This window comes from Bicyclus anynana, chromosome 3, assembly GCF_947172395.1.
Source record: "Bicyclus anynana chromosome 3, ilBicAnyn1.1, whole genome shotgun sequence".
Taxonomy (NCBI): Eukaryota; Metazoa; Arthropoda; class Insecta; order Lepidoptera; family Nymphalidae; genus Bicyclus; species Bicyclus anynana.
In genome coordinates this window covers 2,010,981-2,033,801 of record NC_069085.1, presented here as the reverse complement: position 1 = coordinate 2,033,801, position 22,821 = coordinate 2,010,981, and the positions used below count along the sequence as shown (strand labels likewise).

The 22,821-nt window shown below is 35.5% G+C and overlaps 2 non-coding genes across 2 annotated transcripts; one reads left to right on the top strand and one right to left on the bottom strand.

Moving 5' to 3' along the window:
* Positions 1–10,197: 10,197 nt before the first annotated feature.
* Positions 10,198–10,271, top strand: Trnan-guu (transfer RNA asparagine (anticodon GUU)). The gene has a single exon. It is a non-coding gene; the product is annotated as a tRNA-Asn (tRNA).
* A 4,460-nt stretch (positions 10,272–14,731) lies between these two features.
* Positions 14,732–14,803, bottom strand: Trnae-cuc (transfer RNA glutamic acid (anticodon CUC)). The gene has a single exon. It is a non-coding gene; the product is annotated as a tRNA-Glu (tRNA).
* Between the last annotated feature and the right edge of the window lie 8,018 nt (positions 14,804–22,821).

The following is a 22,821-nucleotide window of genomic DNA, read 5'->3' as shown; positions in this document are numbered from 1 at the left end:
GTGTAAGTGGGCCGTTCGGCCAGTGATAAATAACTTGAATGAAAAACATTAATTATGGAAACATAAAAACGAAAAACAACAGACATACAATTAGTGTCTTAGATCTTAATGTGTCAGCATTGTATCTTTCTTGCACTATAATATATTACCATCTCAATTTGTTAAGTGTTGTTGTTGTGTTTCGTTTGTCCCCACTTTGCTTTGCATCTAATCTGCCTAAGACTCAAACACACTCAGCTATATTGTTGTATAATTTAATATATTCTAATTATTAACACGACTACTACAAGGTTTTTATTGCTTTAACTATTCGTAATGAAAAGTATGAACGCTATTGTTAATATGAAAAAAAGTCTCCGAACATTCCAACGGTTAACAAAACTTACATGCGAGCTGCATACTGCCAATAATATGCCGCATCCAAAGTTATAGCTCCTTGTTGCCAACTAGTGAGTTGTTCGTAGCCCCCGTAACGCGGTATCTTACGATACATCTGTTGATAGCGCCCCCTGGCGGGCCACATCACATAGCGCCAATCAAGTGGATGATTTGGCTAAAATCTAAATCATCTCTTCGTATACCACCCAAACACTTGTTTGGTTTAAAAAGGACAAAGATGTACTTTATTAACAAATTTAATCCACTAACAAGTATAATTATTAATGTTAAAAATTAAGTTTAATACTACAACTCTCCCTCAAGAACACGGACTTAGATTTGACTAGGTATATACACTCGCATGAAAATTTCACAGAAAGTTCTTCTAGCAATATTTCTATCTATTATTAATTGATTATGAAACATGGCTAAGAGTCACGTGATATTAGGCGATTTCTTTCATTGTCACATACAACAAACTTGGAACAAGATAGCGTTAGTTCGGTTTGCTTACAAGACGAGTCCAATGAAGATGACATTAATGAACCGTCGGAGAGTGTAACGGAACCTTCACTCCCCACCACTCAACCCCTCTCCCAGCGCGCAATTCGAGCAGCCGCTTCGCAGTTTGGATCCTGCCGCGATGCAAAAACCAGCTCATGACTAAGGACCCGTATGGGTTCGAAACTAGTCGGGCATACTTCGACCTAATATCACGTGAGTTTTAGCCGTGTTACATACGATAGTTTAAATTCTATCTATTATGTTTGAAAAGTACGACTACGTATTATAATATAGAGATTATAAAAATGGATCACTCAACCCTCCGTCAAAACATTCATCAAATTCCAAAAATATTACCACCAGGCACAAAGTCCGTGACTTTCATAATCCAAATAGATTATTTAATCGAATTAATATGACAGAGTTGATGGGTGTCGCCTGACGCCATGCTCGAATTCGTGATGTATCATCGCTTAATGACTCGCCAGTACACGAGGGTGGTCGACTTGATGTAATGGGGACAAACAGAAAACAATATTATTTTTAAATATTGGATAGAAACAGGCGTTACTTTGCGGAAGTTCATCATGATTATAATGATATAATGATTTATTTATTTTGCTATCATCCGCGAAAAGCCGACGAACCCATGCGACAATGTCACCCAGGTGACGTTCCGACGTGCAATTGCACGTTTTAGAGTCAACATCTCCTAAGGATGCTCCGGTTTCGGGGTGAAACGTACGTAGAGAGTATTTTGTCGGACCTGGGTGACGTTGTCGCATGGGTTCGTCGGCTTTTCGCGGATGATAGCAAAATAAATAAAACATTATATCATTTTAATATTATTTTTTTATAACAGATGCCTGCTGCTTCATACGCGCGAAATTTAATCTTTACATAGATTTTTCCAGGATGAAAAGAAGTCTTTATGTTGCTCAATAACCTATTCTACTTTTCGATTGAAGTCTCTTAAAAATCAGCCGTTAAAAAGATTAATCCGGACAAACCGGACAGATAGACAAAAATTTTAAATAAGCTCATTTGTATAATTTGTTTGGTATAAATAACTATGTCTAAGCATTTGAGAAAACATATTTTTGTCAAAACACAATCACTAGATAGACACTTAGGTATATTTTACTTAGGTATACCTACCTTTCATAGCTCAGTGAGTCGCAAAGCTGAAGTGACAATAGACAGGCCACATTGTTCGAAGAGCTGATGGACGTTAGGTTCCCAAGGTAGACCGAGGACATCAAGCGGGTTACATGGAATCGCTGGATGCTGGTTGCTCTAGACAGTGGTGTTTCGAAGATCATGCTAGAGGCTTTTCCACTGTCCACTAGTGGACGTCCATCGGCTGTTAATGATGATGATGACCATAAAATTATAAAAAAAAAAAGAAAAAAAAAACATACATACAGCCGAACGTAGAATCTCCTCCTTTTTGGAAGTCGGTTAAAAAAGCATGAATTCGTTCCGTAAAAGAAGATATTTTTATCCTAGAGAAATTAGTGGTCAGGAAAAGTAATTGTCATAATTTTATCGAAGTACCAGTCCTATTCTATTGATGGTCTGTACAAATTATTTGTTTCCATCTGTATTCGTGTTGTGAAAAATCAAACGCTGCCAACCTATTTCCTAAAACTTCCTTTGAGATCGAAAGGAATTAAATCAAAATACAGACGAAATTCCTGAAGCAAAAAAGACAACAAATATCTATTCCCCTCAGTCAATTAAGGCTATTCTTTCGTTCGAGTGGGCAAAATAAATACAGATAATAAATAACAATAAAATGCCGACAGGGTAAATGTAGTATTATAAGCACTCGCTCATATATTACGAATAGGATATTTTTTTTTAGTAAACTTTCTACAATAGAATAGTAGAAGTCTTACGCTTCATGTGTCATGTATATTGTATGTCAGTATTGATATAGTTCAGTTATGTCTCTTTAATTTTTAAAAATTATTACAACATGTACTGAAAACTACTCGTATTACAAGTATTTACAGTATTTATATAATAAATGATACTTATATGTCAGGACGCCTTCACAATATATTGAATCATGAAGACATTTATTATTTGGTGAAAAAGTTACTTATAGTTTATATGATATTTTAAAATAAATTAATTTGAAAGGATCTAAATATTCACGCATATTATTTTTAGTGTTTACAATTATTATTTTAATTAAATTATATATAAATACTAAATATTTATTAAAGAAGGTTTTTTTAGATTATTAAATCTAATTTATTAAAACATTAATTTTTATCAAGTGAGTTTTACCAGGCCTATAACAGTATCGTTTACCCTACTAAATCTCCGTTGAAGGTAATATGGTGGAATGACAGGTGACGGAGATCAAAGCCGCTAGAAATGACCAGTCATCCTCAAATGATTATCGGTATCCATAGAGGTTGGATATTTGGACTTTATTGGGCTTGATGAAAAACGAAATACCAATAAAGATGCTAGAGATACGTATTATTCTTCTTACACAGCGTTTTACAACATCCGATTCTGTATGTGATATGCGGATACGATATCGGATCGATTGCTTATAAATGTGCACCTTAAATATGCAAGCGACATTTATTATCGTCTCTTTGAAATTCCCCAAACAATATTCGCGTGTTTCTTTTCAAAAAGTTGTGTTCCGTATTGTAAGGCGTTATTAAACTCCACTTTCGTCTACCTCTAAGCCCGATAAGCTCCATTGTTATCGTCGACTTTGTGCCCCTAATAGAAAACTGAATTAATCTATTTTATATTGGGCAAAGAGACGGTGAACTTTTTATACTGACTATTTATGCCGAAACAAAACAATGCAAAGTAGTAATGTAGGTATGTAATATAGTTAAATGCAGGTATGTGTGTCTATGTCTGTCTGTCCGAAGAAGCATTATCTCCTATACGGATGGAACGACTCTTTATAAAGACTTTTATCGGTTTGACTGTCAACCCCTTTTCTTGAGAAGAGATATTGGTGTGCCTGTATGTGGTATAGTACCTCTTAAACGGTATATATACGAGTACTTTCATGCAGTATTATTTTAATTACATTGCGTGTCACTGGCTCTTCGCCTATATTTTGTATACTTTTCGAACAAAACATTCGCTAAACCAAGTTAAAATTAATTAAGCATTTTGATTCATAGCCCAAGAATGAGTCGCGAAGATAAAGTGTTCGTTATTTATTATGTGAAAAGTGCCAAAGGCTTTGCATACTTTATTTGTTTACGGATGGGGTCAAAAACATTAAAAAGAAATTAAAGCTTTATTAATTAATTTATTAATTAGTTGAAAACAATAGTTAGCTAATTGCACATTGCATATACTGGCTCAGCTGATAATACTATCCAAAGATGAGGTCCAAGATTCGATTCCATGCTGTGGACTCTTTGGGATTTTATATTATTGTATAAACCAATATTATTTATTATTATTTATGTATTAATTGAAAACATAAATAATAACAAATTATTATTGTTCAATAATTCATCTGGCTTCATTTGTGGCTAGTACCTACGTCTTCTATACTAATATTATAAAGAGGTAAAGTTTGTGGCGTTGTAGCCACGTTGTGTCCACGACTATATTTATCCCAGATTCTCACAGGAACGGGAACTACGCGGGTGAAACCGCGGGGCGTACGCTAACATATGATAGCTTCATAAAAAAATACAAAATAAAAGCATAGCTTAGCATATTTCGTAGTATATTTTCTTTGGATAACCATCAAAAACTAAAAAAATGTGCCTTGTGTGTGTGTGGATTTAAGAACGCAGCGTGTTGGTACGATATGGATAAAATTCGAAGCGCAAACGAGACGCCGAATTATGACTTTCACGTGAGTGAAACGCACGGAGCGATTGACGCGCGACGCAAATTTTATGACGTGAGCGCCAAAACAATTTTTACCTAATTGCAAGTAAATTAAACAACATAACGAAAAACAAAATAGCCATGTTCAAGATATATGCCTAATATTCTATACAAAACAAAAATTTAAGAAAATAAGTTTGCTTTTCCTGAGATTGAAAGCAAAGTGTGAGCAAAACATATATTTTTCAAAAAAATAAACTATCGAGAAAAGTTTTACAAATTGTGTATTTTGTATAGTCATAACGAAGCTAACACTTTGAAATATCATTTACCCAAATATCAGGCTCCTAACTTTTCCAGAATGTGAGATCCAGAACCATTTGTAACCACCAAATTACATATTGCACACTCTTAATTTTCAGAAAGTGACGGACGAGGTTAGATCGCATTCAAGTTCTAACTTGTCAATGTATAAAATACAGCCAAGTGTCCATTTTAAGTGACGCCACTTACATTCGGCGATAGAATAAATTCCTCGTGCCAATTCCGAGGCGAATCTTTTAAAATGTCAAAAAGGAAGGAATTTTCCACCGCGGTCCTACGCGAACCTTATTGGAAAACTTTTCAATTCCTCCCAATTGTAGTAGTGGATTGCTTCAGACAAACTGACACAGATTTGTGCGCCGCGGGGTATTTTTTTTTAATAATAACGTTATGAGATTTTGATCGTCACCTTTTGTTCACAAAAGTTGAGTATTTTCGATTCAGCATCTGTCTTATTAACGTTTTAAATCTGGGTATATTTATCTTCATTTATAGATGGGTACAGTACCTACTCGTTTATACAAGACGTATATTATTTTTTTTATTATTTTTTTTGTATTTCTTTTTAAAAACCAACAGCGTTAGCAAGAATACAATTATACAATATTTAGTGCATGTTACAGCCAATTACAGATTTTCCATAGTTAGAACAATTGTAAAAAGCACAATCTGAAAATACATTTAAGAGAAGGAAATAATAAAAAAAGAAAAAAAAATCACATTAAAACGTATGTAGTGAACGTTGCTATGAGAAATTGTGTGTGTGTGTGTGTGATTAAGTGTGATGTGGTGGGTGTGTGTGTGTGTGAAGACAGTGTGTGCTAAGTGTTTAACTATTTAGTTACCGCTAGATGTCGCTTAAAAGTATTTTTCACTACTCTTGCTCAAAAACACTGTCATATTACCACGCCACAGCGGGGCTAAACAAGCATATTAGCCTCTAGGGGCTAAAGTAATTTTGTTTTTTTAATTCTTGTCTGTTAAGAGTACTAGCCTACTATAAAACGGAGGAGGTTTTATTCGAAAATTGAATCATTATAGGTAAGGCTCTGATTGTTTTGAAAAATAAATAAAAAACTTTAAATTCAAAATAAATGCAGCGTTCTTGTCTGTGAAATGCGTTAATTTTTTTATTTAATTTTTATTGAAGACATGGGACATCCTTTACGGTTAATACCTTTGCCTTTTTCTCATGTGAAAAAAATAAAATTAAAAAGCGAGAATTTAAAAAACAATTGGCGTGATTAATACACACTTGATTTTTTTCAGAAAATAATTGTAAATTTGTGACCGGAACTTTTCATTTCAACATATTTTTCAACATTAATTGTTATTGTTGTCTTCATCTATTAAGAATGGTGATCCTAATTTGGAGATGGATGAAACTTTCAATCTGTTACCATCAAAGTCCAGACGCATTTACTTACATACTTACCTACGAAAAATTTAATAAGTGAAGAAAACAACAACGAATGGATTCACTTACGAAAGGAGTTTTTTAAACTATTATCTCCCACGTTTACCTCAAATATCTACTCATTATTCATCTTCACAGTAGTCGAAAATTATGTTACCGTGTAAAAGTATCTTAATAATCTAAAATTGTAGACTTTGTACATTTAATTTTCAATTAAAATAAATCATTGAATATTGAACTAAACTATTTTATTTTCTCGCAATCGTAGTGAAAAGCAGAGTGTAACACGTGGGGCTAAACCCATTATAAACTCGGTTTCTATTTAGGCGGCCCTCGCCTACGTCTCGGGCCCAAAAAATACCTCGTATATAATGGGTCTTTTTAGCCCCTTGTATAACAATCTTCTATTTTACGATGAGGGCTCTTGGATTGCGGCGATAGAGGAATGTGCTGCAATCAGGCTGATGAACCCAGTCGCTATCACTACAGAGGATGTACTCGTAGTTGGTGCAGTAAGACGGGCCACGAACTGGAAAGGTGGAAAGGCTCGATGGCCACCATCACTTTTTTTTTTTTTTTTTATTCTTTACAAGTTAGCCCTTGACTACAATCTCACCTGATGGTAAGTGATGATGTAATCTAAGATGGAAGCGGGCTAACTTGTTAGGAGGAGGATGAAAATCCACGCTCCTATCGGTTTCTACAAGACACCGTACCGGAACGCTAAATCGCTTGGTGGTACGTCTTTGTCGGCAGGGTGGTAACTAGCTACGGCCGAAGCCTCCCACCAGCTAGACCTGGACCAATTAAGTAAACCTCAATCGGCCCAGCCGGGGATCGAACTCAGGACCTCCGTCATTAAATCCACCGCGCATACCACTGCGCTACGGAGGCCGTCACTACCGGCTGAAGGCGTGCTCTTTTTTTATAATCTATCATAATCTGACACATCAAAGAGTAAAGAAAACATGAAAATTAATGTACTTACAAATAATTAAATAGGTAAGTGGCACAATGAAAGTTGCATTGTTCCTTTTGCCGTGGAGACCCTGGGTCATGGAGTCCCAGTGCCAAAAATTTCTCCGAACTATTTCACTGCGGTTAGTTGCCTCGACTAATGAAAGAAGAGCTGGCTCAATGTAACAATGTATGTGACAAAAGCAACTATAGAAAAAACATCATAAAGCTCAAATATTCCAACGGGCCTCAAATTTATTGAATCAAATTTTCCAACAGCAGTTTCACAGCGAATCCTTGGGAAATGCGGAAAAGAACCTCGCGTCCCGTTGGCCCGGTACTAACCTAATTGGAAAACTTTTCAATACAGTTCGAATATCTTAACTCTTGTGCTTCAGGATTGTTTGGGAAAACTGATAGTTAACAGTTAACTTGTAGTTGGGAAAAGCCCGCGGGGTGTGCTGACTGTACACGGTTCAGTTCTCGTTTGGAAAATATAATTAAACTGACCCGATATAGAGCCTGTAAACTTTTTTTTTTACTTTAACAAGTTATCTTTTAACTACAGTTTTACTTGATGGTAAGTAATAAAGTAATCCTTAGATTTGGAAGCGGGCTAACTTATTAGGAGGAGTGAAAATCCACAGCCCTTTCAGTTTCTACACGACATCGTACCGGAGTGCTAAATAACATGACGGCCGCGTGGCGCAATGGCTAGTGACCCTGCTTTCTGCATCCACGGCCGTGGGTTCGATTCCCACAACTGGAAAATATTTGTGTGATGAGCATGAGTGTTTTCCAGTGTCTGTGTGTATTTATACATTATATAAGTATTTATATGTAATATATAATTGTATATTAATATTATAATATCAACTATCTTAGCACCCATAACACAAGCTACTCTGTATGCTTACTTTGGGGCTAGATAGTGATGTGTATTGTTTAAGTATATTTATTTATTTTATTTATTTAGCTTGGGGGTACCTCTTTGCGCTGGCAGCCAGACCTGGACCAATTAAAAAAAAACCCTAAATCGTGCTACAACGACCACTATCAGTTGTTAATGGTAATGAACGACATAACATACTCTTCGAGGCATTTGAGTGTAGTGGTGTAAATTAGAAAAATTCTTTTGATATAATTTTGTATGAAAAAATAAATTAAATAATTTAATCCTAAACTCATTTACAAATTAAAATAGACTTAAATGTTTAACACTTCTTGTTGACATGTAAAATTTCCAAAGTAACCATCTAAATTCAGCTAATAGCCAAGCGATAACAAAGATAATGATCACAAAAACAAACAAGCAAACACAGGAAAAGACCATTAACTAGATCAATGTCTCTCTAACTCATAGTTTTAAAATCAAATAGATCAGAGGGACAAAGAGAATTACCTGCGGAGAATCTATGGACAGTAAATTATATAAAACGCTATTTCCAAGTGGAATTCGGATCGTTTTATTGGTGGACAAGTGGAGGGTAGTTCTATATTTCATAAAAGTTGAGTTCAACTCCGGTTCTGTTAGCGACGGAATTTCGTTTGCATCAAACGTTTAAATTTTAGGGTTATAGCACGTATCATCAATTCGAAAAATGTTCGTAACCGTATCGCCTCGCTGTCAAATAGTCAACTCATTAACTTTGACGTGTTTTGATGGACATAATACTTACCTCAACCTGCTATTGCCTACTTACTTACATTGTGATTTTCGTTCACTATAGTCCGCACGCCGAATGATGATCCCTATGACGTTTCAACTGACAGTTGTATTAGTGATGCGAAACAATTTCTTAACAGTCACAACACAAAGTCGATAACAGCTTGACGAGGTAACTTTTGCAGCACATACATACATTTAGCAACATATGCCTATATTGTTTAAAGAAATAGGCATATGTTTAAAGAAATAGGCATATTAACAGTAGCCTGTCAGTATATATTTAGCAGTATAGTCTATGTAAGACAAAATATTAATTTGTACAAACGAAAAGGAGATTTAAGCCCACGTCTTACTAGACACGGGCATAAATTAGTTATTTCTGCGTATCGTCTCCAAAGAGTTAAAAAATCTTTTATAGGTTTGGGTGTACTCTTCTATAACAAGATCCCCAAGACTGTGATGGACTTGCCAATGCACAACTTTAAGCAATGTGTTAAAAAACATTTACTTAGTCGAGGTTACTACACTATTGATGAGTTCCTTAACGATAAAGGTGCTTGGAGGCCATTGGATCAGCTTCCGCCTTCACACAGAAAGAAAAACTATAAGAAATTGTAATTGTTATCAATTGTAAATTAAGTATAATACTGTATGACTTTTTCATTTCAAAAGAGCAACTGTTGAGTTTCTTGCCGGTATCTTCTCAGCAGAACCTGCCTTCCGAACCGGTGGTAGAATCTTTACAAATAGTCAACTGACGTGTCAAAAGTGCTTGTAAATTGAGCCTACTTGAAATAAATGAATTTTGATTTTGATTTTGATTTTGCACGTGTACGTGCTGACATCTAAATTAAGTCGAAATTGTTTCGCATCACTAATACAACTGTCAGTTGAAACGTCATAGGGATTATCATTCGGAGTGCGAACTATAGGAAGGTTTTTATTTAAATATTTGTTTGTAATCACGATACATATTCATATAAAACAAATAAACCACAACTTTTAATTATCTTTACATTGTTTTATCTAAGCGGCACTTGTGACGTAATCACGTATTATGCGCACAGAGCGCTTGTGGGAAGCGACACACAATTTCGCGCCGGTCCCCAACGCCTCCGTGGCGCAATTGGCTAGCGCGTTCGGCTGTTAACCGAAAGGTTGGTGGTTCGAGCCCACCCGGGGGCGATTATTTTTTATAATTTTTTAAAATTAATATTTCAGTTTCATACTTTACTTTACTCTAACAACCTGCAGGCTTATTTACTAACTTTGAAGTTAGTAAATAAGCATGTTAGTTGACATATACGAAATTCAGATTACGAGTAATGTAAGAAATGTCATCCGGTGCCTACTGACAACCCTTCGTGGATATCATACCTACAGGGTACATGACACTCAGTTTATTTCGTTAATAGATTGTTATTAAAGACCAAGTTAGTGAATAGGCCAGCTAGGCTTAATATAGCCGTCTATTCTCTTTCTGCAAACGCTAACGTTTCTGAGATAAAAAAAAATGAGAACGAATCATCCGATCGTGTTACTGCTTCAGAGTGAATTTGACATTAGAGCATACTATAAACAGTATACAAAGGGATTGTTTTATTTCTTCGTCCATAAAAAGGTTTGCGCGATACTTACCTGGAGCTAAAACCCATCACGCGGCTCAAATGTTGGCGGTGTTATATACTTTTCAAATTAAATTTCCTTTAAAATTTTCGACTAATCATCATGATGTAGATATGGAGCAAGTTGTTTAACCTCACAGAAATAAGTTTAATATGAAAAACATTAACATTAGCAGCTCCTTTTAAATACAGGCCGCGGGTGGAAAGTTCAATAGTTCATCAGCGACCATACATTAAAACTAGGTTTTGTTAAGGGTGTCTCACACGAATTCGAATGACGCCGCGTTTATCAACCAACGAAAATATATACGCGTCGAATTGAGAAACTTACTCAATTCGACGCGTATATTTTTTATATATGACCACGCATTTCTTTTACCCAGTGATCCGATTTTGACAATTTTTTTTTATTGCAAACGGTAATTATATCGAAGTTGGTTCCGAAGAAGTAAATTTGGAATAAGACAGGCTATGATTGATTATTATTTACTCATTAAAATTGTAATGTGAAATCATATAAGTATAACTTTTTACAGAGTAGTCCGATTATGTTACTCCTTGTTTATATGTGTGATTCTTTTACAAACGATAAATCAACACGATTTGGAACCGCCTTCAAATGTATATTAACATTTGCTACCCACCTACTAATCAGCAGGTAGGCAGAAAATATTATAAAAGTGTAATCCGGCGAGGTGAACGAATGTTTCAATTATGTTTATATCTATTATGTTTATCTGTAAAATCGGTTTGTGTATTTGTAAAGCAAAAGACAATATTCAAAACTAAAACGGAGAGCAATTTGTTTTTGATCACAGCTGCGTTTTTTTAATTGAGTGTGATGTGTGCATAACTAACTTATGAGGAGATGAAATGAACGTCGATGTTAATTTAAATTAAAAAGTAAGAGGTATTTTTGACCTCAATTATAAAAAAAATGTTCTACTCAAAAAAACCATTTCCCTTTTGACAGAACGATTTTAAAAATTTTCAAAGTTTTTCGTAAATTTCACAAAAGTTTTCCAAATTTCCAGCATGCAACCGAGGTTACCTAAGCGATACGAAATATCCATACAATTTGATAGATTCTGTCAACACTTCTTGAAAATTTAAAGTCGGCGTTGGTCCTTAATTGTTATGTATGTAACTGACAAAATTTTATTATTGTTACCCAATCACGAAGTTTTAATAAATAAGAAGAATGTATAGGCAATATGTTTTCTGTGGTATAGGCATATTTTAGGCAGATGCGTTGCAACGTATACCTACCTACCTCATCACTGTTCCATTGGCATGATTTTAAGTACTTACTCGAGCACAAAACTTTTTTCTTATTAAAAAAAAGAAATACTTATGAAAGTAAACCTAAATGCGGACGAAGTATTGTATAACTAAAACCACATGCAATAAAAAAAGATATAATATCCCACCCATTAAATTATATCCGATAGCATCTCTATTTTGGAGCCCATAAAAAACTTTTTTATTTTTTAAAAAGTAAAAACCACCGCGTATTCAAAACAAACATGGCGTCCGAAATGGCTCTCAATTAATTAACCGCCGCTACCGAGGAACTGCCCCTAGGGAATATTTTTTGTCCCGCCTAATTGATACGGGAGTAAAGGAGACGGATGCCGATATACTAATTAGGCCACCCGTCGCTACGCTCCTTGATTAAGGGCGATTAATTTGATCGGGATTAAGATCGTTAGTTTACTGCAATCAGAATTGAAATGTAAGATCTGATTGGGGGTAGATCACGAAACGCTATGCTTTACGTCAAATTAAATCTAAGTATTTTATCTTTAAAGTCTGCCAATCCGCATTGGTCGAGCGTGGTGGACTAAGGTCTAACCCCTCTCGTTGTGAGAGGAGACTCGTGCTCAACAGTAGGCTGAATTTGAGGTGAAAATGATGCAGATGATGATTTTATCTTAACCTTACCATCAGTGCCAAATCAAAATTAATCGTAGTAAATAGTATCAAAATTAGTTATTAATTTATTCATTTAAGTTAGGGGGCCCAGATAAAGATTTCTCACAAAAGAAACAAAAATGGTTGCTTAAAATAAGTACGGCGTTGACTACCCATTTAGGATGTTTCGATTTTTTAGTTGCACGCTTAACCCGCGTAGCTTTTTTTTTAATTTTGTCATTTCTGACGTGAAACTCTATAGGTAGTTTTTTATATGACTTTTTTCGGGAAGCACCAATTGGTGCTTACATTAATTAAGTGTTTAGGATTTGTAAGTGTGTTTAGGACATTGTGGATTAGGTACATTTTACCAATTATTGCTTTTATACGTAAGAGGCCCCTGTAGTCCGAGGGCCTCTTACGTAGCTACGCCCCTGCTTACCATTATCAGCCAGGACCAGGCTTCCTTGTAGTAAACGGGATAATTATAAACCTTAAACACACCAAGCTCTCCAATGCGGGTTGACGGGCTAAGGTGACAATGTTAAATACTTTAGCGACCATAAATTATTGGGACCGAAGGCTTTACGTGCTCCTTTTTTGAAAATTTTAACTGAACACTTTTCTGGAGAAACAAAATCATGTTATGTTTGATAACAAATCTTACATTTTTTTTATTTTTCTCACCTAACGGTAAGTGATGATGTAATGTAAGATGGAAGCGGGCTAACTTGTTAGGAGGAGGATGAAAATCCACACTCCTTTCGGTTTCTACACGGCATCGTACCGGAACGCTAAATCGCTTGGCGGTTCGTCTTTGTCGGTAGGGTGGTAACTAACCACGGCTGAAGTCTCCCACCAGCTAAACCTGGACCAATTAAGAAAACCTCAATCGGCCCAGCCGGGGATCGAACCCAGGATCTCCGCCATTAAATCCACCGCGCATACCAGTTTAGTTTCCATCTTCATAATATTAGTTTAGTATTTGAATTTTATAAATTAATGCGTCCCACAGACCTTCAAGTTTAACTATACAATTTTATCTTAAAAAAATTTCATTAGAAAATGCTATAGTTCTCAGTTTTAAGCACGGACGTTTTAACTGAACAGTTAAAGCTGCAGGTCTGAAGGCTCGATATCAAAGTATTTACTAGTAGTGTAGAAAATAAAAAGTAAACTAAACAAATAGTAAATTTGCTAGCAAGTACACTCGGATAAGAAAGTAAATATCTTCAAGTATGAGTCAGGTGCGCCGTGCTACGAGTTATGGCGGCAAAAACCTGGACGCGCGCCATCTGTCGGCGACAGGGCAGATTTACGAGCCTTACCCCTTGTTGGGGGTAGTTTCGGAAATAGAGTTAGCCGACCTTTATACCGCTTCGGTTCCTCAACTTCAGTTTTAACGCTTTTAACGCCAAAATCGGATGAAACTTTTAATTATATTGATTTTTGATGTTAGATTTTTATAAAACTAGTAGAATCTCACGGTTTAATAGTGTATTGCCGTGGCTTTCTATTGGTAAAATAATTATTAAAATCGTTCAGTATATCAAGAGATTACCCCGTACAAAACCTCACAAACTTTACCTCATTATAGTAACCTATAGATTACCAGAACGTCGCGGTTTCCGGTCTCCCCCACGTAGTTCCCGTTTCCGTGAGAATGCGGGGTTAAAATATTGCAATTTGTTAATGTAGTTTTCTATTAGTGAAAGAATTTTTCAAACCGGCCCAGTAGTTTTTGAGTTTATTCGTTACATACGAAAATACAAATCTCTCCTCTTTATTATATTGTAGTATCTATACTAATATTATAAAGCTGAAGAGTTTGTTTGTTTGTTTGTTTGTTTGTTTGATTGAACGCGCTAATCTCAGGAACTACTGGTCCGATTTGAAAAATTCTTTTAGTGTTCGATAGTCCATTTATCGAGGAAGGCTATAGGCTATATTTTATCCCCGTATTCCTACGGGAACGGGAACCACGCGGGTGAAACCGCGCGGCGTCAGCTAGTAGATGTATAAATAAGTAAAAAAATTAAAAGGATGTATTCCGAAGAATACATTTTTTTTTTCTAGGTTATTTTTCACTCAATAACAAAAAAAAAATTCCGATACCGGGAATCGAACCCGAGCCTCCTGGGTGAGAGCCAGGTATCCTAGCCACTAGACCATATCGGATTGCTCAAATACAATCAAATTTAAAACTGACTCATTCAACGTAATGAGCCAACCTGGGTATCGAATCCAAGGTCAAGCAAATAAGCATTTTTACGTAAATGGATTGAACTGACGCCTCTCACTACACAGCTAATTGTCGAAAGTATTCCTAGCTTTACCCTAAATCTGCCAACCTGGTGGGAGGCTTCGGCCGTGGCTAACACCTATCCTACCGACAAAGACGTACCGCCAAACGGCAAAGTTGTGTAGAAACCGGTAGGAGTGTGGATATCGTCCTGCTCCTAACAAGTTAGTCCGCTTCCATCTTAGATTGCATCATCACTTACCATTAGGTGAGATTGTAATCAAGGGCTAACTTGTAAAAAATTAAAAAAGGACTTATTAGATCAGTGGCGTAGCGTGACTTGAAGGGGCCCTGTATCAAAATTAGTTAGAGAGCCCAAATAAAGGGCAACTTTCTCACATAAAAAAAAAACAAAAAATGCTTGTTTAAAATAAGTATCTATAACAGTGACTTTTAACCTATGAGTCGTCGTCGTCGTTATCAACTTATATACGGCTCACTGCTGAGCTCGAGTCTCCTCTCAGAATGAGAGGGGTTAGGCCAATAGTCTACCACGCTGGCCCAATACGGATTGGCAGACTACACACACGCAGAGAATTAAGAAAATCCCTTGGTGTGCAGGTTTCCTCACGATGTTTTTCTTCACCGATTGAGACACGTGACATTTTATTTCTTAAAAAGCACACAACTGAAAAGTTGGAGGTGCATGACCCGGACCGGATTCGAACCCACACCCTCCGAAATCGGAGGCAGAGGTCATATCCACTGGACTATCACGCCATAACTTATGAGTATGTAGGATGTTTTCAACTTTTGGGTGCTCGCTTAACTAGGGGAAAAAAAGAGATTGCTTTTTTACGTTTGTCATTTCAAACTCTAAAGGCAGAGTTTGTTTTTCTTTCCGGAAAGCATCAGATTTAGTGTGGTCGTGGATTACTAATTTTAACTAAGAGCCGTGATAGCCCAGTGGAAATGACCTCTGCCTCCAATCCCGGAGGGTGTGGGTTGGAATCCGGTCCAGGACATACACCTCCAACTTTTCAGTTGTGTGCATTTTAAGTAATTCAATATTGTGTCTCAAACGGTGAAGGAAAAACATCGTGAGGAAACCAGAGAATTTTCTCAATTCTCTGCGAGTGTGAAAGTCTGCCGATCCGCATTGGGCCAGCGTGGTGAACTAACCCCTGTCATTCTGAGAGGAGACTCGAGCTCAGCAGTGAGCCGAATATGTGTTGATGATGATGATGATGATGATTTCCTTTCACACGTAAGGGGCCCATGTAATCCGGGAGCCCCGTATCCTTGATACGTTGTAGCTACGCCCCTGTATTAAATATTCAAAGTGTTAAGTTTCATAGTAACAACCGTTTAACATTAAGTGCATGTAAAAGGTACGGAACCCAGGCGCGCTCTCTAATGGCGCCGCTGCACATGTCAAACATAAATTCCTCTAAAACACACATTAATTTCACTTGCACTATTACTGGGACAGCTACCCGCTGTTATCCTTTTTAATATATTCCTCTTCAATATTAAAATGTCCATGGAATGAGTTAAAAAATTTAAATATATTATTTCTAAGACAATACATTCATTTCTACGACTACAAAAAAAAAGAAAACTGTAAATAATGGACACCACAGAAATAAAAGACTTATATCATGATACTTTCGAAAAGTAAGTTTTTTTTTTTTGTTTTTGTTTTTTACTATACTAACTAACTATAGACAGTTTTTGTAAGACAAATGAAAAAAAAGAAAAATTGTGTATGTGTCTAAAGAAAATAAAACTGTAATAGTTCACGTATTTGAAAAACATAAACCTAGGTAACACTAATAACAATATCATCAGCCTTTGTTCCTTCTACGGTTGACTGTACTATTTTATAACAAAAACCCTAAATTAGTGTTAAAAACCAATTATGATTGATGAATAATTGTTTAATGGCAAATAGTACGAGATCCGCCTTATGAAATATAATATATCCCCATTTGTTATTTATTTCGAAAGATATTTGAAGGCTTTTGGATTTATTGTCACACAAGTAGGTAGGTACTTAGTAAGATAATTTGTAAATGATCAGTGGCATGCACAAGGTTTTTAACTAGGATATGCACTATAGCTACAAAATGACAAATTCCCATCGCAATACAGGTTCTTTATGAGTTCTCAGGGTAGTCAGGGCATTTTTGCATCTATGGTGTGCACGCCACTGTAAATAAAGATTTTCAGTAGATTGTTGCCTTATGAACCGTTAGTAGAGTTACTTACTACCAACAGATGAATTTGACTTTTCAAAGGTGTTTGTAAAACGAATAACAATCGGATAATATAAAAAGACCTTTTTATTTAATGTTTTACATATTTTCTCTCAGAAATGCGACTCAAGTATTTTTGAAAAACATACCTGTAACGCCATCTGTCACTTTCCATTCTTTACTAAAAAGCGAAAGCTATTATCCAAATCATTATTTTTCTTATTATTGTGCAATGTTATTCAAATAGCTTAATAAATTTAAATCGCTAATTTGCGTATTCTTATCTTGTCCCTTTCTAACTCATTAATCTAGCATCACGCAAGAGCGGGTAAGAAGCACGCAGCTGGTATCCGGTTTATTTTGCAAAAACTTCTTAAGATGTGTAACTTTACGGGCCACAGAGGTCCGCCTTTAACAAGTAGGGTCACCATGCTATACTCTAGGCTGAGCCACACATCGTAAGATATTGTAATGCCTATTAGTAGAAAATATTATGATACTAACGGAAGCCCGCGACTTCGTTCACATGGAATTTAGTCCATGGAATTGGGGAACCATGGAAATGGAAATGGATTTAGGGGACCATGGATTTTTTCGGGATAAAAAGTAAACTATGTGTTAATCCAGACTATAATCTATCTCTACTTCAAATTTTAGGTGATTCGGTTCAGTAGCCGAGGCGTGAAATAGTAACAAACATTCATACCATTAAAATCAGATTTTCGAAAATCTCAGAAAAAATTTAATGCCTTAAATAGTAGCCTATGTGTTAATCCAAAGTATCTAAAATCTATTTCCATTCCAAATTTCAGCCAAATCGGTTCAATAGTTGCGGCGTTAATGAGCAACAAACATCCAAACAAACATCCATACAAACTTTTTTTATTTTTGCGTTTATAATATTTGTAGCATATTAACAAATTACATTAGCAAGAGTTAGGAATTTATTTTTGAATAAGTTAAACATTTTTTTATAAATTTTATTCATTTATAAAAAAATGTTTATATTTTATAATCTTAATAACTTTCACAATACATATTAAAAAACAAAAACTATGAGCAACTCGTTGACATCAATTTCTCAATCTAAGCTTACCAGCCATGTACAAGTAAAGGGACCACAGTTCGATTCCTAATTAGCTTCTCTATAAAATACAAAAATGTTGATCAAAACTTTTCAGGGAGAACTTATTGACATACTCAAATTCAAATACATTAGTAAGTTTATTTTTATTAATAATAGTCATAATTAAAATCATAAGAAACAATTAAAATCTTACAAACGCGCCTACTACTTACTGATACTCACCATTTCAGTAAAGAGATTGAAATGGGAGCTGAGACTGTCCTTGATGCCACTAAACACATGGTCGCATTAGTTAGGGCCCGTTTCGGCGTGTTTAAAAGGTTGATATAAGGTTTTACGTTCCGTTGGCAAAGTGTATTTTTTCGCGTAAATATTGCTTATTTGTAGGGTAGGTTTACGGTGAAATATTTTTTATGAGGCACCTTCGTAAATAATAAAGTACGTCGTGATAAAGTAGTCGTGTTTAACCGAAAAACATTGAAAAGGGATGCTTGTGTTTGAACAATGTTAGCTTCTCAACTTTAAATGACCGCAATACATTTCTAACTTTATACCAATAACGGAATATAAACACACGTAAGCTTTAGCTTTTTCTTTGTTCTGTGGTACCAAATGATAGTTTATGAACAATTGCGGTAAAATTATATATAGGCGCCTGAATGTTTTATTTACTTAATTAACGTTTTAACACGTAACTTGCAGCGTTTCGAAGTTTTCTTTACACAAAATTCGACCGTAATTCATTTTTCAACATTATGCACAATTTCGATATAGTTGTAATATGACGTTGAGTATTCATCATGACAGAATATAAAAAAAAAACACTTTACATCCGGTTTACTTGTTTAGAAGCTATGATCACAAAAACAAAGGCAAATGCGTTAAACTTATCCCCCCTTTTTACATCGGGGCTAAACAGAAAGGTATAATATGTATTCATGTAATAATATTTTTATTCATTCAAAGATTATTGTAATAGCGGGCGGCCATTTAAAATCATCACATGAATGCACTCTTTGTACAACGAAACCCAAATCGATTTAAAAACCATTATTACCCGACGGGCCTTTATTTGAAACTTCATAGCGATGGGAAAGGTTGGTCCGCACTGATAGCGGGTCAATAATTGAGTTTGCATAACTTCTACTTCCCAACATTTTGCTTTGATGTTAAATAAAAAAATAGATTTAAATAATCGGATCTCTAATGAAAGTATTATATTTTTTGAAGTGATCGTCACGATAAAGAGAGATAGCATTAATTGTTCGGCGTTTAAATGGAATAGAATATTAAGCAGTATTTTTCATTATAAAGTCTCGCTTTCTAAAGGTTCGGTTTTGTCTTGCGTAACTTGCATACACGATTTTTTTTAAACTTTGTTTTGTTAATTTATCGGCGGCAGAAACAATACCGCACCGAAAGAAAGAGCATTGTTTTCAATTTGACCGACTTAGGACGGCACTTTTTAAGATTTGTTCTTAAAACAAGTTATCCGTTTTTCGGCGATGGTTTTCTATTTAATATCAGATGGACTATCTATGTCCAACCGTCAATTATTATATACCACAAAATAAACCGGCCAAGTGCGTGTCGGGCTACGTGCAGTGTAGGATTCCGTAGATTAAATTAGCACCTTAAACCAAAATGCATAAAAATAACGATAACGATACCCCACACCATGGGTAAAAAATTCATTCTCACCAAGACCTATCCAATGATAGACACTTACACTATGAACGAAACGAGTGAAAAAAAATTAATCCGCACTTTACATGTAGAGGACCTCCTCTACATGTAAAGTGTAAAAAAAATATTTTCTAACATTTTATTTTACGATTTTATTAACATTTTTAATGTACATACTCATTTTAATTTACAGCTTCCTGGTTCTTCTGTTCCTATTCTCTGCGATACACCGCGGACGGACGGACAGACGGAAGGACAGACAGACAGACATGGCGAAACTATAAGGGTTCCTTATAGTTTCGCCCTAACCGTATTAACCCTAAAAAAAGATTTTTTTCGCTCGCTATAAGTGACACCATACCACAAATAATTGGAAAGAGCAATTCAATAATGCTCGGATGATTTTTAATATTCGCACAATTCAGCGATGTATTGAGCGGCGGAAAGGACGCTTTATGCCAAATCTTCAAAGAAAACAGAAATGAATTAAAATTACCCATTAGGCCCTCAGAGTAAAATCCGGCCTTAGAGTAAGAATTCTTACTCAATAATAATCAAACGAACATTTTTGATGAACATGATCTGAGATTACGTGAGTGTACCAACAATATTTTTTTTTTTATTTTCATAACAACAAAACTTAGATACATTTTATAAGTTTTAAACCTATAAAGTAAGTTAGCCTCTGAAATTTCCCGCGGGACGAAAATATTTTTCCGAGATAAAAAGCATCTTAAGAATTAATTCAAGACACAGCGTACTTATTAACTATTCTATTTAGTTCCTTACTCACAAATCGCGAGACATTATACAGCATGCACCTTTCTATTCTATCGAACTTTATACAAATTTTACCATTTTATACATTTATTAACGTTTGCCACTGAATAAAAAAAATAGTACAGGCTGACTATACAAATTATTTTTTTAATTTGTAACAATGTTGATGGAAAAATACTAATCCTTTTTTTATTTGTTCCTCCATTTGACTTTTTCCTGCTCAAGCAACAGATCAGGTCTTCAGTTGGAGGAGCCTTGTCACAATGCCATGCCATTTGTGCTGAGGCAGAGGCCATATTTGTCCACGAAGCAATTTTTTATAACATTGCTATTTTGAAAATTTTATGTGAGCAAATAAACGAGCATTCTATTGTATTTGTAAAAATAGGTTATTTTAAAATAATATAACTATTCTAACAGCATTTAATCATCATCTTAGCAGAACTTGCCTTCCGAACCGGTGATAGTGTCGCCATCAATAGTCAAACTTTGTCGTTTCAAAAATATATATCTCGCGTTCCTTGACTCACCCACAGAACCCCTAACCCTAAAAGGTTCCATCGTTTCATAATTATATTTAATAAATTTCAATAATTTAGACGAAACTTTAAGGCGAAACGTTTCACTTTAAAATAGCTGCTAATATTAGAGTTGTAAGAAGCGTAGATTGACTCAAAGGGTGACGGAACAAATCTTGTTAAAGTTAATGAACAAACTTAGCGTCTCAGTTTAATTGGCGCCCGCCTTGCCACCCTACAGCGCTCCATTAAGTAATTTCATTTTTGTTGCAATATTGACGGCTATATTAATTAATTTAACCTAGATAAGAGAAACTATGAGGTTGTGAACTTTTTGAACTGGTTGTAGCTTATTAACTCATTTTCTTTTATCTTTATGTTGGAAAAATCTAAAACTCAAAGTTCAAAAGTTTTTTAATTATTTTTATTGAGAGGTGAGAGGGCATGTAACTGAATAGTCTTTGTTCTATTATAATTATTAAGAGGCGAGAGGGAATGTTTAACTAATTATCTGACTAGTCTTTAGTCTATTTGTATAATATTTCAATAGAATGTTTGAATGTCTATCCTTAAAATCACCCGGCTCATAACAGTCGACCTATTGAATCTTAAAATATAATCTATACTAATATTATAAAGCTGAAGTGGCAATGGGCGGGGCACATAGTTCGAAGAGCCGATGGACGTTGGGGTCCCAAAGTGCTGGAATGGCGACCCCGCACTAGTAAGCGCAGTGTTGGCCGACCCCCCACCAGGTGGACTGACGACATCAGATAGATAGCCCATTTATCAAGGATGGCTATAGGCTATCTATTATCCCCGTATTCCCTACGGGAACGGGAACGGGACGGGAGCGTCATCTAGTGAGTTATAAAAGTCAGTCACAATTTCGATTATATCTCAATTTTAGTAAGACACTACATGACCGTAAACAGTAAAAATGAAATACCAAAGCGAAGAAGTATATTAAACTCAAATAATACGGACACATTTAAATTATTCTGTTCGGTATAGTACAGAAGATTTGTTTTGAATTTTATAGTCTCAATTTCCGGTATACTATTTATGATTCTTACAATGGTCATACAGTAACAAAGACACGATGTTTCTCTACCGACCCATTGGTCAAAATGGGTCAATATTGTTAACTCTGATCATAAACTATGCTTAAAGTAATGCTTATTTTTAATGATTCACTGCAGAGTCATGTCCACCTTCTTGTATATGTAATAGTGATGACTGGAATCAACGACTCAGCTCAACGTGCTTTCGTCATGTGTAAGACTATCAGCATCATAGTTTTGGGATCCTATTGAGAATTTGTTCTAAGAATAACTCCATATTTCACAGTTCAATCCAGGACTTACACCCAGGTCCGTAACCGCACACCTCCTTATAAGATAGGGGATTCTGAGCTTAAATTCAATACGCTAATGCAATATAGGTTAGCAGGCTTAGGGTTATAATGTAAAATGTTTGCCTCTGTCGGCAACGAGTACTACAGACCTAGGACTCAAGAATATCACCCAAGTTTTCGTGAACCGTAATCGTTTAGGCAAACCACTGGATCGATGAGGCAGTATAAGTAAAACTGTACGATAAATAAAATGTAATTTAACGTCCTG